Raw genomic sequence first — 7,019 nt, forward strand, 5'->3', positions numbered from 1 at the left:
AGAAAAAATAAGGCTGAAAGGAAAAAATATTTTAAATTAAAAATAGCAAAACCAGGGGCTGGAGAGATGGCTCAGCGGTTAAGAACACTGGTTGTTCTTGCAGAAGACCCAGGTTTGAATCCCAGCACCCACATGGCAGCTAACAACTGTCTGTAACTCCAGTTCCAGGGACCCAATGGCCTCTTATGTCCTCCAAGGGCATTGCATGGCATGGGTGCACTTACCTACATGCAGGCAATACTTAAGGTAGTTTATCTTAAAGTAGCAGATAGATCCTAGCATGATCCTGTACTTGATTTTTGGTTAAAATACTATGTTAATTATTCTCTTTTGCATAATATCTTAATAAAAATGTATACATTTGAAGCATGTATGTGCTGTTTTTACAGATTCTTTTGTATAATATCAGTTGAGAGTTTCAGTTTATTTTTCACTCCATAGTTTTGTTTTTTTTTTAACCTCTGGTCACAACCAAGGTATTGTCATCTTAGTGCCTATCTGGACAAAGACATCAGTCAAATTATGTTCCCAGTGGATTGGTAGACAGTCTGATGTTACTTTCTTGCCAAGTGGGCATTTCCACTAGGGCAGCTTGCTCCATTAAAGCATGACAGCCCAGAAAGCAATAGATGAGTAGCCTGACAAAAGATAAAATCCAGTATTTTCCTACCTTATCCAGAGAATATGTGGTATTGCCAATGGAGGTAACGTACTGATTACAACTAAAGCAGAGATGAAACAGATGTCTACTTTTTTTTTGCTTCTTCTTGAAAGGTTATTGAATTTTTGCATATTTCATATGGAACACATTAATCTTTATACCCTCTTTCCCATTGGCACCCTCCCATATCCCTCCCCACATGAAATCATATATTCTGTCATTTGTGTTAAGGCCTATCATGTCAAGTTAGTGTCTCCAGAGTCCTTCAGTGCAAGTTCATCCACTGGGGTCTAGTCAGCCTCTCAAGAGTACTTCACTTTCAGAAGATCAGCTCTTTTTCACCCAGGAGTAATCATCTGCTAATAATTCTTTGACTAAGATTGTGCCCTACTGTCCATTTCCACATTTCTGTGCTGGGTTTTTATCTGCTTTAGTTTGCATGGGTCTTATGCATGATGACATCATTGCTGTAGGTTCTTATGAGAAGGATCCCACGAACCTGTAGGTCTCATAATGCATGTCCTCCCTGGCTCCTACAAACTTTCTGTCCCCTTCTGCAATGGTCTCTGAGCCCTGAGTGGGTGGAGTCCTGTCCAAGGACTCACACTTGCGGACTCTTATGCTCTGCATTTTGGCTATTTGTGGACTTTTGTGTTCCTGGCCTTCTGGGTCATGGGAGAGGTTCATTGATGAGAACTGGAAGATGCTTTAGTGTTTTTTTCATTTCTTTTCTATGTTCCATGAGCCTTAGGTGTAGAGGTTGTATTGTAGATGTGCCTCTTATGCTCGTGAAATTCACAAACAATCTCGGTGTGTGACCAGTTATGGAACTCTGTAATAATCACTGTATGTTGAAAAAGAAGCTTCTTTGAAGGTTGGTGACTGGGATACTTGTCTCTAAATATAAGAATCCATTTTTCACATAATAAGAAATTACCTTTGTCTAGAAATGTGATAGCCTTGAGGTTTTCTTTGAGAGCTATGACCTCTCCTGCTATGTGTATTTTGCTAGGGCTTTAGTACCACAAGTGAGTGTCCTTACATTGAATGGACTTTAAGTTCAACTAGGTTGATTACCCCAAGATAAAAGTGCCACTGCTGTATGAATGTCATTTGCTGTACTGATTATTGATGTTATTTTTAGGCCTTGAAGCTAGGGTTGGACGACTGATTGATGTTCTCCCTTAGCAGCTTGCATAGTGCTCTCAAAAGCTACGAGAGCTAGCTTTCACAGGAGGTGGCTTCCAGGTCCATTCCAGATCCATTGCTTTAAATCCTGTGTCGGAAGTACATCCTGTCTTCATCAACAGAATCTTACCTTCATGTTCTGAGAGTCTACCAAGGGCTGTGGCAATAGCCAGTGTAATTTTGGGAGTCTCTTGCATTACATTGGCCAAAAACTCAAAGGAAAATTTCTTCTGTCTGGTACTGTTTCTTGTTGTGTAGCCTTCAGCTATACACATGGGAATTGTAGAGATCAAGTATATGTAATTCTTTAGTAGGCATTTGGAAGAATATGATTCCTTCTGTATTTTTTAATAAATAGGCATTATTTATCTCTCCTCTCTCTGTTTTATCCTCCCTCATCACCCTCACCATGTAAAGTGTCCCCATTTTATCCATTTCTCCTTTGATAATTCTTGCCTTCTGTAGTCCCATCAATCTTGAGCTCCTTCTTCCCCTTTATCTCCACAGTTCCTTGTGTTGCTCTCCCTCTCCCCTCCCATTTAACTGCCTCCATTTTACAATTTTCTCCATTAGTAACACCTGTTTCCTATTGTTCTCTGTTGGGTTCCTTCTTTTCCTTTATCTCCTTGATTCTCTTCTGTTTTCCTGGTGTCTTAGTTTGTTCTTCATTGCTGTGACAAAATACTCTGACCACTACCAACTTGGGGAGGAAAGGGTTTATTTAGCTTACAACGCCCAGGTCGCAGTTCATCAGGGAGCTCAAGATAGGAATTCAGGGCAGGAACCTGGAAGCAGGAACTGGAGCACAGACCATGGAGGAATGCTGCTGCTGCTTACTGGCTTGCTCCCCTGGCCCCTTCTCAGCCTACTTTCTTATGCAACTCAAGCCCACCTGCCCAGGGGTGGCACACCCACAGTGGGCTGGGCCCTCCCATATCCCAATAGAGGCAATTCCCCAACTGATGCTCCCTCAACCCAGGTGTGTCAAGTTGACCCTAAAGGCATAAGCACACCTGGTTTTCCGCATTTTCATCAGGATATTTACTCATATATAAGGATTTGGTGCTAGGATCCACAAATTGGGGACAACATAGGCTTTCGTTACTCTGAGTCTGTGTTACTTCACTTAGTGTAGTAATTTCCAGTTCTGTCCATTTACCTGCAAATTTCATGATTTCATCTTTCTTTACTGCTGGGTAGTACTCCATTGTGTAAATGTAGCACCTTTTCATTATCCACTTGTCTGTTAAGCAACACTTAAATTGCTTCCATCTCTTAGCTCTTATGAAAACAACAACAACATACATTGTTGTATAAGTATCTCTGCAATAGGATGAGTCCTTAAGGCATGTGCCAAGGAGTGATATAACCAGGTTATGAAGTAGGTTCATTTTTTGTATTTTAAGAGTTCTCCACACAACTTTTCACAGGAGTTGAATGTTTGTATTCCCACTACCAGTAAATGAGCGTTCCCCTTTCTCCACAGCCTCACCAGTGTTTGGTTACATTTGTTCTCTTGATCTTAGTCAGTCTGATTGGGATAAGGTGAAATCTTAAGATGGTTTTAATTTGCATTTCCCTAATTACTAATGATGTTGAATCCTTTCTTTTTCTTTTCTTTTTTTTTATTTTTTTTTGAAATAGGGTCTCCCTGTAGCCCCAGCTGGCCTGGATTTGCTATGGAGACCAGGCTGGCCTCAAACTCACAGAGATCCACCTTCCTCTGCCACCAAGTGTTGGCATTAAAGGTGCCATGCCCGGTATTGTTGAACACCCCTTAATATGTTTCTTAGCCATCTTTATTTCTTCTTTTAAGAAGTTGCTGTTAAGGTCTTTAGCCCATCTTTTGAATGGGTCATTTATTTTCTTGACTATTTGCTTTTTGAGTTCTTTATATACACTGGATGTTAAACCTCTGTCAGATGTGTCACTGGTGAAGATTTTTACTCCCTCACTGGGTTTCCTCTTTGTGTCTTTGGTTGTTTCTTTTGCTGTACATAAGGTTTTTAGCAATTTTTATATATAGTGAGATAAAAATTCTAACAAAATGAGTATGATAGCTTATTGAAAGCATTGTATAATTACTGTCATTTGATCCTGAAATAAACAAAGGATCAACATATGAAAATGTTTCATTGCATCATCATATTCATTATATGAGAAGGAAATAATATAAATTGATGATGAAGAATCTCTTAAGAAAAAAATTAGTATCATGACACAATGAAAAATATTCAAAAATTAGTAAAGAAAATTTGACAGAAAACACCCCAACATAAATAACAACTCCTTAAGGAAAACACATAGCAAACTGTCATGCTCGATGGTGAAGGACAGAGAAATTTTTCCCTGTAGTCTACATTTTCTGATCTACATATATGCTATGAAATGGATGTTATCACACACTACCCAATAAATAAATGTAAAAAATACACAAACTACATTTCGTTACAATTGGAATATTTTTAACTCTACGTTTTTTTAATTTGTTTACTTTTATTTTATGTGGCTGAATATTTTGCCTGCATGTATGTAAGTACACTCATGTTGTGAAATGCCCATGGAGGTCGAAAAAGGACACTGGAACTTTGTCAATTGTTTAACAGTTTCTGATAACACCCACATAGAAAACCACGAGAATTTTTTTCATGTGAATGAAAATCAAGTCGAGAATGAATATTCAACATCTCTGTATTAATTCGCTTTCTATTGTTGTAATAAAATATTCTGATTAAAACCAACTTGGCAAGGAAAGTGTTTATCTAACTTACAGGTCACAGACCATCATCAAGGGAGACAAGAAGGAACTCAGGGTAAGAACGTAGTCAGGAACCTAGAGCAACAACTGAAGACAGACCGTGCAGAAACACTGTTTACTGACTTGATCCTCTGACCTGTGGTCAGCCTCTTTAAAGATGCAACCTAGGACCACCTCTCCAGTTGTGGTTCGACCTTGACTGGACAAGATGCTTCCACATCACTCAGTCAACAATTAAGAAAATTTCTCACAGATATACCTAAGACCAATGCAAAAAAGAAAGTTGGTCTATTGAGGTTTCCTCTTCCTAGGTGTGTCAAGTTGACAATTGAAGGTATCCAGCACAATCACACAGTACATTACTATGAAAAATAGAAATCACTGGCTTATATTATTAATGGATATGAGAATCAGTTTAGAATGCTACTGTATTAAATGTTTTAATATTACATTTTCATATTATATATTTCATATTACATTTTCATAATATATATTTAAATAAAATATATTCACAAAATATATGTTATCTTTCATACAAGTGATTTGAAAATTAAGCCTATAGAGCTGAAAAAATGGCATTTAAATAATATATTCACAAAATATATGTTATCTTTCATACAAGTGATTTGAAAATTAAGCCTATAGAGCTGAAAAAATGGCACAGTGGGTAAAAGATCTTGTCATGTTTGCATGTAGACCTACTTTAGGTGCCAAATAAATAAATAAATAAATAAATAAGGCTGAGCGTGGCAATGGGCATTATAACTCTGTGCTAGTAAGGAAGAAAAATGTGGATCCAGCAAGTCAACCCCTATTGGCATGATTGAGGTTAAGTGAATGACCATGCCAAAAAGTAAAGTGGAGAGTGATTGAGGAAGGTGCATGATCTTTGGTTTTATACATATGTTCATGCTATGTATTCACATCTACATATATATTGATGAACTGGTAGACATGCAAGCACACAAAATAAGTCAGAAAAAATATTCTAAAGTAACTAGACAAATCAATTTTAAAATAATTTAAAATTGCATATATCTAGTTAAGTCTGTGTACATGTATGAATGTGTGTGTGTGTGTGTGTGGTCTGTGTCTGTGTGTGTATACTCATACATGTGAGAGTGCATATTCCATGGCACATGTGGAGATTATAACTAAAAGGAAGAAAACACTTTCTTCTTCTTCCTCCAGGTCAGTCCCAGGGACTGAACTCTGAAATCCAGGTGTGCAGTAAGCTCGTTTTCTTGCTTAGCTTTCTTCCAGGCACAACAAATCAATTTTAAAGGCAAGGGCACTGTAAAGGTCAAGGAACTTGTGACATTATACAAGTCTTATTTTTATATCCAACGTATTAGCAGTATTATAGCTCTAAACACTAGATTTGCGTTGTCTTTTACACATAAACATATGATCAATTTTACATACACGCAGATATACTTGTAGACAAAAATTACTCATAAATTAAACGATAAATGCAGAGTAGTCAATATCTTTGCAATATACTTCCAAAATTTAAATCTGAACTCAAAGAAGAGATATGAAATTACTTCATGAAAGATTACAAAAGGTTATTAATAATATTTTTAAATTGCATTATTTGAGTAAAGATGCATTTTTATCTAGGGAATTTAAGTAAAATTTATTTGTATATTAGAGAAAATGAGATGGATATGTAATTAACAATTAGCCAAGTAACCTTTCATCAATTCTAGTAAAGTTTGAAAAATTATCAGAAATTATTGGTTTAATGGTGGTCACTATACATTATTTTATATCCTGTGTCACTTTCCCAGCACTAGGATATGAAATGAAATTAAAGTTTAGAATGAAGAATAAATAAATATTGGCATATTATATTTTTATTATTTGAAATATTTGATTTTCCAAAAATGTTAAACCTCTGAAAGAGTAAAATGACATTTCAGTTAAACGGGCAAGGAAACAGTTTAACAAAGGCCTCAGATTTTAGTTAAAATGTTGAATATAATGATAGTCTTATGAAAGAAACTTTGGAAAATAACAATTTCCACTGAAATAAATACCTGGATAAATTATTGAAACTTACTTCTATTAAAACAATAACATCCTACATTTGTAGATGTGAAAGGACATTGAACATAAATGTTGCTGAAGAATGCAAGCTGACACATATGAGACTGAAAATTATGATTTAAATAAAGTTCTTTACATCTGTAGATGTTTTGACATTCCTTCAAATAAGTTTTTTTTTTAATAATTAGCAAAAAGTGATGACCTTTCTTAAAACAGTATAAAAACAGAGGAAGAAAATTTGAAAACAGTTTTATAAAGTATTCAGTTACTTACTTTGTTTATGAAGCAATGACATATGAGCAGAGTAAGGAGAAATTTCAAGAAACAATGACAATACTATTGAAGCAGAATGTATTCAAG

The sequence above is a fragment of the Nannospalax galili genome, unplaced genomic scaffold (genome assembly GCF_000622305.1).
Source record: "Nannospalax galili isolate Female #2095 unplaced genomic scaffold, S.galili_v1.0 scaffold433, whole genome shotgun sequence".
Lineage (NCBI taxonomy): Eukaryota > Metazoa > Chordata > Mammalia > Rodentia > Spalacidae > Nannospalax > Nannospalax galili.